Raw genomic sequence first — 11800 nt, 5'->3', positions numbered from 1 at the left:
CTGCTGAATTTATTTCAATCCAGAAGCTCAATGAGAATCAGATTATTGTAGGTTCTCTTACAGTCAACATTAGCCCAATAGTACAGCCTCCTTCCCAATTCAGGGTTTCCAGCTGACAGTTCAAAGTCTTAACGGTGTTTGAGAAGAGAGTCCAAGGCTGACATTGTCTGAGGGAAGATTGTTTGCTAGACACTTATTAAGCACTTGAGACAGTTTTCCAGGCAATCCTCACTTGTACTTTCAAATATTAAGGCACATGGCAAGGTCAGGCATGCATATCATTACCAAAAGAAGGACTCTAGCTGCCCAGAGAGCTCCCTGCCAGGCAATATGTACCTTGGTAAATTAGCTGCAGTTCAGGGTCTTGTTCTTAAGTTGCTTTTGTGCACTCTGACAGGGCATTGGCTTTCAAAGGCAGAGTCACATTAACCAGCCTCACAGAGCCTGATGTACAATACTAATAGCAAGCACTTAGATAGCAGGTGCTCTGAGCCAGCCACTGTTTCAAGCACTTTCCACAGAACATCTCATAATCCTCACCACAACTCTATGAGATAAATCCTATTATTGTGCCCATATTACAAATGAGGAAGCTGAGGTACAGTGAATTTTAGCATTTGGGATAAACACAGAGTGTCAATTTGCTATTTACAGTTGTCAAGTAGAATGGACTTCTGTCCACCTGACCCAGGCATTCTCACCCTATGGGCACCATGTGCTCAGTTGCTTACTGGGCATGGAATCATAACAAGGGAAGTTGGTTGTCTTCAAGATGCCCTCCCCCCCTGTAGCAGTGTGTACAACCAATCATGTCATCTGTGGGGACTCTGGAACCTTCTCTGGCCTTGACCCTATTCCTGGAGGTTCTGGTTTAGGGCCCTGGGCCTCTGCAGAGGTGATGCCTGGTCCCTACTGGAAAGTGCAGTTCCCAGGAAAGGCCTCTTCATGGACACTTGGCTATTGGCTATTGAGTTTGCTCACCGAGATTACCTCTTCTGTGGCCAGTTTCCAGAAAAACTTGTCTTCTGTCTCTATTTTATGGATGAGGAAACTGAGGTTCAGGGAGATAATGTCATCCGAGTTAACATAGCAAGTCCGTATCAAAATAAGGATTAGATTCAGTTCTGTCTGATTCTGAAGACCACACTCTTCCCATTAACCATATTTCCTCTTGACCCCATGTGTATGTACAGGATGACTGAATGGGGAAAAAGTGGGAGTGGAGACAGAGTTAGGGGGTTTTGTTAGTTTGTTTTAAATTTGGCAGTTACCTACTATAATACAGGTATTTCAGATATAACGTTATATGTGCATTTCTAAAAAACCTTGCATTCTGCAAAATCACGAGCTAAAAATAATAGGGCTTAAAAGAAAATTAGTATTTGAAGCATACCAATAAAGCTTTGTAATGTGATCACTTTTATTTTGTTTATTTTTAAAAATTAATTATTTAATTAATTAATTTTATTTATTTGGTTGCGCTGGGTCTTAGTTGCGGGATGAGGGATCTTCATTGCTGCATGCGGGATCTTTAGTAGTGGGTTGCGGGACCTTTAGATGCAGCATGCAAACTCTTAGTCGTGGCATGTGGGATCTAGTTCCCTGACCAGGGATCAAACCTGGCCCCCCCCCCGCACTGGGAGCCCAGAATCTTAGCAACTGGACCACCCAGGAAGTCCCCTGATCACTTTTAAACTTTAACAATCCTAGTGAAAATACAAGTGGTGTTAAGTCCATGCTGTTAGTACCAAGTTTCATAGTTATCAACCTCAAGCCCTCAGGCCCCGTGGGTATTCATTTCTGTAGAGACCTACTCATCAAAATTTAAAAATGATCCAGGCAGCCTCACCGTAGTGTTGCTGGGGGGCGGGGTCTCTCTTTTAAAAATTTGATTTTTATCACATGTGTTGGTTTTAGGCTATGTGCATATCTTTGTACCTGAGTTCTCTTGTTAGTACAGTTGAACCTTGAACAACATGGGTTTGAATTGCACAGGTCCACTTGTATGCAGTTTTTTTTCAATAAGTGTATTGGAAAATTTTTTGGAGATCTGCGACAATTTGAAAAACTCGCAGACAAACCACGTAGCCTAGAAATATCAAAAAAATTAAGAAAAATATAGGTATATCATGAATGCATAAAGTATATGTAGGTACTAATCTATTTTATCATTCACTATCATAAAATATACACAAATATATTATAAAAAAGATAAAATTTATCAAAACTTATGCTCACAAACACAAACCATACATGGTGCCATATCCAGTAGAGGGAAATTTAAACAAGTATAAAGATACAGTATTAAATCATAATCGCATAAAATTAACTATGGTACACACTGTACTAATGTATATAATCTCATAGCCACCTCCTGTTGCTATTGTAATGAGCGAGTGTCCACTATGCTGTGTGTTGCTAATCAGCTAATCATGATGTGAGCAGTTTATCTCTCCAGGAAATTGCATGTCACAGCAAAAAGTGATCTCAAGGTTCTTGTGTATTTTCCATCGTGTTTAGTGCAATACCATAGACCTTGAATAACACCACGGGACCCATACAAAGTGTCACTAGTTATGCTGGAAGTTCTCCCAAGAAGCAGAGAAAAGTCATGACATTACAAGAAAGTGTTAAATGGCTTGATAGGTACCGTAGATTGAGGTCTGCAGCTGCGGTTGCCCACCATTTCAAGATAATAAATCCAGCATAAGGACCATCGTAAAAAAAAGAAAAGGAAATTCGTGAAGTCATTGCTGCAGCTACTCCAGCAGGCTCGAAAACCTTGCACTTTTTGCAAAACACCTTTTAATCTAGTATTGAAAGTGCAGCTTTTATGTGTGTGCAGGATTGCTATCAGAAAGGCAATACCTGTAGACTCTTACGTGATTCGACAAAAAGTGAAATCATTATGTGATAACTTAAAGCAAAAGGAAAGTGAAGGATCTAAAGCTGGAGAATTTAATACCAGCAAAGGATGGTTTCTAATTTTAGAAAGAGGCGTGGCTTAAAAAATATCAAATTAAGAGGAGAAGCAGCTTCTGCTGACCAAGAGGCAGCAGACGAGTTCCCAGATGCCATTCAGAAAATCACTGAGGAGAGAAGAAATCTGTCTGAACAGGTTTTTAATGCAGATGGAAGTGCCCTGTTCTGGAAAAATAATTCCACAAAGGACATTTATTAGAAGGAAGAAAAACAAGCACCAGGATTTAAAGCAGAAAGGGATAGGCTAACTCTACTATTTTGTGCAAATGTAGTGGGATTTATGATCAGGACTGCCCTTATCTATAAAGCTGCTAACGCCCCAGCCTTGACAGGAAAATATAAATACCAGCTGCCAGTCTCTTGGCTGTACAAGAAGAAGACCTGGACAATAATGACCTGTTTTCTGGACTGGTTCCTTCGATGCTTTGTCCCTGAAATCATGAAGTACCTTGCCAGTAAGGGACTGCCTTTTAAAGTTCTTTGGATATTGGACAATGCCCCTGGTCACCCAGAACCTCATGATTGCAACACAAGGCATCGAAGTGCTCTATGGAAATGATTGCTAATACTATGGAAGAGAACCCCAGTAGGGAGAACATCACGGAAGTCTGGGAGGTTTACACCATTCAAGATGCCATTGTTGTTATAGAAAAAGCCATGAAAGCCATGGAGCCTGAAACAATAAATCCCTGCTGGAGAAGACTGTGTCCAGATGTTGTGCGTGACTTCACAGGATTTACAACAGATCCTATCAAGGATGTCATGAAAAAACTGTGGATATGGAAAAAAAAAAAAGTTGGGGAGTGAAGGTTTTCAAGATTAAGATCTTGGAGAAATTCAAAAGCTAACAGACTTCACACCAGAGGAATTAAAAGGATTGGCATACCATATAGAAACATTTTTAGAGAAATGAAAAAGCAAAAAAGTCAGACAGAAATTACAGTGTATTTCCATAAAGTTATACCAAATGTGCCTGTCACTCCAGCCTCCGCTTCTACCTCCTCCACCTCCTCTGCCTCTGTCCCCTCAGCCCACTCAATGCGAAGACGATGAGGAGACCTTTATTATGACCCACTTCCCCTTGATGAATAGTAAATAATCATCATGCCCTACTGTTAATAGATTTATCTGTTGTGTTTGTGTGTGTGTCTTCGTGTGAAAATCTAAAAACTGCACAGCAAGAACTGTATGAGAAGTTTTTGTGTCATCATCGTCATCATTGCTTAAGTATTCATCGTGTAGAACATCATGTGTAAGACTTGGGTAGCCCATCCTTACATAGGCATGAGGTGAGTGATATTTACAGTAATATAAAATTAATAATGTTTCAGTTTTCTTACTTTGTTTTCAAAGAATTACATTACCATGTAGTATGCCTCTCCCTCTCTCATAATTGGAGAAACTGCCTACTAGCCTATCATCACAGGTAAGTGTGGGTTTTTAAAAAAGTAACAATGTTTCCAATACTATACTATGAATTTGACTGTAATATTGGATACCATAAACATTTTTTTTACTTACCATTTCTCTATTGTGATTTCCTTTTTTGTTTTCTCATTAAACTTATATTTTCCTTTTAATCTTTTTTTTTAACTTTTTATTTTATATTGGAGTATAGCAGATTAACAATGTTGTGATAATTTCAGGTGCACAGCAAAGTGACTCAGTCATACATATACGTGTATCCATTCTCCCCCAAACTCCCCTCCCATGCAGGCTGCCACATAGCACTGAGCAGAGTTCCCTGTGCTATACAGTAGGTCCTTGTTGGTTATCCGTTTTAAATATAGCAGTGTGTACCTGTCATTTTAATGATTCATTCACTAGTGTATAGGTTAGGCAACCATGAAGCACTTGTAAACATTACACTAGCTACAGTAAAGCAATCATATTGCTGCTTCTTCGTTATCAAAACATGATTCATTATACTTGTAAATAAATATGAATTCCTTTTTCACGTTGTCTTTTCATTTTTGATGTTTGGTGTTAGTAACATGTACATATAACATCTACAGCGTTTGTATCATATAAGATGATATTGATGTAGGTACTGACAGATGATTTATCTTGTAAACAGACAATGTAAAGTTATGGTATTAATAAATACAGTACAATACTGTAAATGTATTTTCTCTTCCTTATGATTTTCTTAATAATATTTTCTTTTCTCTAGTTTACTGTATTGTTATGTTATCGGTAAGGCTTCCAGTCAACAGTAGGCTAATAGTAGTTAAGTTTTTAGGAAGTTAAAAGTTATATGCAGATATTTGACTGCACAGGGATTGGACCCCTATCCCCATGTTATTCAAGGGTCAACTGTATATAGATATACCTGCCTTTGCCACTTGTGGGAAAGGGCCACAATATATTGCAGGACCTTTAAAAAGATCTTCTTTTTAAAAATTACACAAGGGAAGTGTCTTTTGTTATCAACCAGCTTAAGCCAAGCTATGCTACGGTAACAAAATCTCAGTGGTTCACAATAACAAAGGGTTATTTCTTGCTCATATAACGTGCCGTCTCAGGTCAGCTCAGCCTTGTTCCACATCTTCCTCCTTCTGGGACCCAAGCTAAAGATCAACCTGTAATAGCGAAGAAACTTTTTATTCTATTACAAGTTAATCAGCAAAGGGATATTGCCTATAAGCTTAAATGATACATAAGAGCTCATTTCTGGGAACCCTGCCTCCCAGGTAATGAGCATTAAGCTAAAATACCTTTGTTTAGTTCACAGGAAACATCCTGACCAGTTCCACCTGTGAATGACTGCGGGGAGGAAGAAATTAACACCTCCTCTCCGGAGGCTGACCGGAACCAGGGAATGTTTGACTTCACTTCCTCCACTTTTAGTATAAATGAAGCCTGAGTTCTAACTCAGACAAGACGGTTCTTTGGGGGACGAGTCTACCATCTTCTCAGCTTGCTGACTTTCTGAATAAAGTCATTATTCCTTGGCCCAACGACTCCTCTCTTGATTTATTGGCCTGTCGTGCAGCGAGCAGTTTGAGCTTGGACTTGATAACAAGTTTAGGCACAGCCAGCCAGGAACCTTGCTGCTGGTGGCTGCCCACCCCGGTTGGGAAATGTCAGGTGAGGGCCTAGCAGCTGCCAGGACCACTTGTCTTAAGGATCTTCCCTTCAAAATTCCCCAAAGCAGCACGGGCTGCCTCAGCGCTTGGCTGTAGGAGCAAGGAATCAACATTTGGGAGCTGAGGAGCTCTATACAGTAGGGTAAGTCACTCCAGTGTGTACCGCTGGACACTTTATTCCTCTCCATTTGGGGCTTTTGCTCTGGAATAAGCCAATTTGTTTTGCATTTGAGTGGGGTACCCTGTTGGAGAGAGGAAAGAGTTGTTGGACTTTTACCCGATGTCTGTACTGGTTCATTTGTTTCTTTGGATGTGAAGTTTGTGTTTTGTCTTGAATTTGTCTCTAAAAATGGGGACTATTTCAGCTATCCCTAAAGCCCTGTGAGGCGCATTTTGGATAAGTGATCTGATTACAGCTATGAACCCATGGGTGAGAGAAAGATGATATTTTATTGTAACAACGTGTGGCCACAATATCTGTTAGGATCTCCACAAGGGGTTTAGCAGGGTTATCTCGGAACCCCATGCACCATGTACTGCTACCCTTGCTGTGTTAATTACGTTATTTATGGTCTCCTGTGTCATTGGTATATGTAAAAACCCCAAGACCCAACTTGAGGGTTCATTTAGAATTTTCTGTTTGTTCTTTGGGTTTTTTCTTTCATTTTGTTTGGTACTGTTTCTCCATTTACAGCCAAATCAGTTCTGTGATATTTAAAACTTTTACTGATGTCAAATGGAAGAAAGGAACAGGAAAAAAAAAGCTTTCTGTTCTTGTCCAAGAGTGGGACATTCCCAAGAAGGAGAGAAAGTTTCTACTTGGTTCCTAAAATCACCAAAAGCTACAAATAGAAGTGTCTTTTCCATAAATATTAGTAAAAAGGGTTTAGTCATCTAGACAGGTGACCTTGATTTGTCCCACCTGCCAGAAATGCAATTCGAATCCAACCTCTTTTGTAACTGTTGGGTTTTATATTGCTGTACCTGATTCATGGCTGAAATTTTGGAATGAGAATTATGAGGTCTCTGCTTGTGTTTGTACTTGTTATAGATGTGTGGCATTGCTGAAACTAACTTGTAAGAGAACTATTTAATTGGCTTAAAGGAAATTAAGTGCTTATATAAATACTCACATATAAAAGAAACTGGCCAGAATGAATTTCAGTTCATGTGATCTAGGAAATATTCAGTATTGAATTAATATCTGGTATTAAAGTTAACTTAATCTTGTTGCTTTGATTAATACAGACATGTCTTTAGACTCATCAACATTAATTATAGTACTTTTATTGTCCCTAGGTTTACTAGAAATCAAATAAGACCTTATTCCTGTTACAAAGTTTGTCAGCAAGAAAAATAACAATACGACAAAGCTTTTAAGTAAATAAAACAGAGGTAAATGAGGTAAGAGTTTTAGGTAAACTCTGTAGGAATAACTATGCTTTGAGAATGTCTATATAAAACAGTTTCCAGATTTTTGTAACTTGAAACTAAACTAAGTTAAATGAAGAGAATTTGTTGACTATCTGGGTCATTTCAAATAGGATAGAATATTAATTGCTGGCCAGGTCTAAGTTTACCTACTTTTGCCTTCTTAGGAGAGGAAGACTAAAGCATAAGTTTGTCAATCAGAAAATGCTGATATGACAAACAGTTTAAATTACTTCTTGGTTTTCACCAGAGATTAAGGTTTTAAGGTTAAGAATCATAAGGGAAACATTTCAGTATGCAAAGATGTAGGATGTGTGTTTTTCAGCACAGAAGGTATGAGGAATGAAAATCCCTTTCGTTAAAGGGAAAAAGGTGACATGATCAGTATTGGCTAAGATGAGAATTGAACTTAATTAAGAAAATGAATATTAAATGTAAAGTGGTACAAAACCTGAATCGGTTTCCTAAAAGGACAAAGTTTTCTTAAAATATTGAACTGCTTTTAGTAATTGTGAGTTTCTTTGTTTAAGCGATCTGTATTTGCCATTGAGATCTTATTATCACTGGTTAAAACTTTTTGATATTTTGATAAACTTCCCCCAAATCAAATTATGGGTGAGGTTCATTTGATCTCTAGCTAACTTTGAAGTTTTCCAAAGGATCCCTGGAACACCTCAAACTGTTTGTTTTCTCTCCATCTCAGAGAGAGGAATACTCAACTAATTGGGCTTATTCAGTATGTTGAATTACTTGGGAAGCACTGTCAAATAAGTTGTGATAAAACTCTTTGGACTGTATCATATGGGTAAACATTATTAATGTACCTATTCTGGACATTATATGGAACTCCTAAATTTCTGGTGTAACCTGGTAGATGATATTGGTCATAATTTTAGTAATTATCTTAAGTTGTTTGTCACAGCAGTAACCAAGTTTCTTTTCAATTGCATTGTAATCCCAGTTGGTTCATGCTGAAGCAAAATGGTTAGGGATAATCAGTTGCTAGTTATAGCTTTACAGTGGCTTTTGAAAGACTATAGCTATTTTGTGAAGAAGCAGAGAATGATGAAATCCTTTATGTGCAAGCACTTGTGCTCTTACATCAGGGAAAACAAGAAAAGGAAGGGAATGAGTGTGAAGATACGTTGCTTCAAACCTTAACTCCTTCCAGCTGAGCTAGGTGTCCCAGCTGCTCTGGCTATTATGCCAATATATCCACCCCTTCCTCCACCTTCCATTCTTTTTCACCTTCCATTCTTTTCCAGCCCCAATTCCTGACCCTGGGGCTCAGGACTTTCCCTCCTTCTAGGGATCAATTAGAAAATCCTGTTAGTTTCTGGGCCACAGGGACTTGGTCTGGTATCACCATCTAAGAACCAAAAGGGCACTCAGTTTGGGCCAGGAGCCACTCCCAGGGCAGGACAATTTCAATTGCTGTTATCTCACATAGGGGGCTAAATGTAAATAACTAGACAGCTGGGTTTATATTTTAATTGGAAAGATCACCACCCTCCTTTATAGGGATAATCCCCTACACCTGAAGCCCACTTGGCAGTACCCACAGACGAACCAAACTGAGATCCCAGTGAGGGAGGAATGCTGGAATTAGAGCAATACTTATTAGTGCATCTTGGCAGGCCTTTGAAAAGGGGAACCAAAGCAAAAGTTTGAACAGAACTCAAGAAATTTGGCAAAAAATAAAAACCCCAGGAAAGGAGACAGAACTTCCCCCCACACCCCACCCCTTGAAGTCAACGAAAAGTTAAGACCACAAGTGTGTGCTCAGAGCACCCCAGTAAAGGCCAATAACACATGGCCAATACTAATCCCATTAAGAAGGGATGTCAGGACACCTAATCTAAAGCAATATCCTTTGAGGCAAGAGGATCACTTCTCCCATAGACTGACTTGTCAAGATACCAGCCAGTGTATTCCTTGCATCTGTCCCTCCAGGACATATACAAAATTGGTGGTATTGGTACTGTCCATGCGGGTCCAGTGGAGACTGTTCTCAAATCTGGCATGGTGGTCACCTTTGCTCCAGTCAACATTACAACTGAAGTAAAGTCTGTTGAAATGCACTATGAAGCTTTGAGTAAAGCCCTTCCTGGGAACAATGTGGGCTTCAATGTCAAGAACGTGTCTGTCAAAAATGTTCGTCGTGGCAATGCAGCTGGTGACAGCAAAAATGACCCGCCAATGGAAGCAGCTGGCTTCGCAGCTCAAGGGATTACCTTGAACCATCCAGGCCAAGTCAGTACTGGATATGCACCTGTGCTGGATTGTCACACAGCTCACATTGCTTGCAAGTCTGCTGGGATGAAGGAGAAGATTGATCATCATTCTGGGAAAAAGCTGGAAGATGGCTCCATATTCCTGAAATCTGGTGATGGCTGTGATCATTGATATGGTTCCTGGTAAGCCCATGTGTGTTGAGCTTCTCTGACTATCTTCCTCTGGGCCATTTTGCTGTTCATGACATGACAGATGGTTGCTGTGGGTGTCATCAAAGCAGTGAACAAGTAGGGCAGTGGGAACTGGCAAGGTCACCAAGTCTGCCCAGAAAGCTCAGAAGGCTAAATGAATGTTATCCCTAATACCTGCCATCCCAGTCTTAACCAGTGGAAGAATGGTGTCAGAACCATTTGTCTCAATTGGCCATTTAAGTTATAGTAAGACTGGTTAATGATAACGATGCATCGTAAAACCTTCAGAAGGAGAGGAGAAAGTTTTGTGAACCATTTGTTTTGTATGTGGAAGTTCTACGTTTTTAGCTTTTAAAATCAGTAGCTTCTAATTAGTTAAAACCCTCTTTGAGGAAATTACCCCCTGATTTGGATTAAGGCATTGGAACTACATTCATCCTGGAGGCTGCAGTCAACAGGAAAAACCAAGAAAACGAATACTAATTTAACTTGGGATAAGGCCTTGCCAGTTGCCCTGCTACAGATCAGTGGCTCCCAGAAGCAGGCTTAAATTAAACCCCTTGGAAGTATTGTATGGTAGGCCACTCCAGGTGTCTGCGCAGGCGAGAGAATCTATAAATACTTTAAAAGACCTAGCAGTTGCCAATTATGTTAAAACTTTGGACACTTTACCAACCTCTGTTCATGTGTTTGCCTCCAGCAGGTCTTGCCCATCCAACTGAAGTAGATGGTAGTTTCATTGTAGCTGGAGAAGGGTCAACCAATTTGTTTACTTTTGTTCAAATAACTAGCACAGGAATTGAGTATATGTCTTGGGAACTGGAACCAAAATCCCAAGTTCAAGTACAAATTAGACAACAAAGTGTTAAGGGGTTTCATCAGGTTCAAATAGTGGTAGATAAAAAAGGACCGACCAAAGATTCTAAGGAATATTCATCACCTCCAGAAGTAGCCAGAACAGTTGTCCCTTTTCCCACAAGATTGTGGGATGGATATTGACAGTGGGGAATTGTAATAGGGAAGAATCTTTGTATTCTATTACAAGTTGATCACTAAAGGGATATTGCCTATAAGCTTAAACAATACATAATGGCCCATCTCTGGGCACCCTGTCTCCCAGGTAATGAGCGTTAAGCTAAAATTCTTTTGTTTAGCTCACAGGAGCCATCTTGAACAGTCCCACCTGTGAATGACTGCAGGGAGGAAGAAATTAATATGTCCCCTCTGGTGGCTGACTGGAACCAGGAAATGTTTGACTTTACTCCCTCCGCTAATTTGGGCAAGATGGTTCTTGGGCACACCATCTTGGTCCACTGGCTTTATGAATAAAGTCACTATGCCTTGCCCCAACAACTTGTCTCTTGATTTATCGGCCTATCATACGATAAGTAGTATGAGCTTGAACTCAGTAACAAACTCAGCTCTCAGGACAATTCTGGTCTCATGGCAAAGGAAAAAGAAAAATGAGAGACTCACAAGATGAGTTAGAGGCACTATCCCTTCTGTTCCCATTTCATTGTCCAGAGACAGTCACATGTCATAGGGCAGGGGCTCGTCCTCCTCAGGGAGACACAGTGAAGATACTGAACAATCATACCATCTACTCCACGGTCCCTTCCCTGTACGCAGTTTCCCCATACAGCTTAATATAAAGGAAAGTGAATCAGTTCTTAAAATTACTTAACTTGAAGGTACTTTTGGAAGGAAACGTAGCCACTTGTGCAGAATATTTAGCTTCTTTATTAAGTCCATCGTATATTGCTTAGGTTTTGTCTTTCATTGCAGGAAACTAGTTCTTTATTGCTGGGAAAGCCATCACCTCCCCAAGGCCTGAAAGGACCAGGGGAGAGAATGGGGTGAACCCTTCCAGAA

The 11800-nt window shown here is 39.9% G+C and overlaps 1 pseudogene; it reads left to right on the top strand.

Moving 5' to 3' along the window:
* The window catches only part of LOC103076281 (elongation factor 1-alpha 1 pseudogene), a 13150-nt pseudogene extending 3064 nt beyond the window's left edge, over positions 1 to 10086 (top strand).
* The last annotated feature ends 1714 nt before the right edge of the window (positions 10087 to 11800 follow it).

The sequence above is a fragment of the Lipotes vexillifer genome, unplaced genomic scaffold (genome assembly GCF_000442215.2).
Source record: "Lipotes vexillifer unplaced genomic scaffold, Lipotes_vexillifer_v1.1 scaffold189, whole genome shotgun sequence".
NCBI classification, from domain to species: Eukaryota; Metazoa; Chordata; class Mammalia; order Artiodactyla; family Lipotidae; genus Lipotes; species Lipotes vexillifer.
Note: the sequence above shows the minus strand (reverse complement) of the source record. Positions and strands in the feature narration are given on the sequence as shown.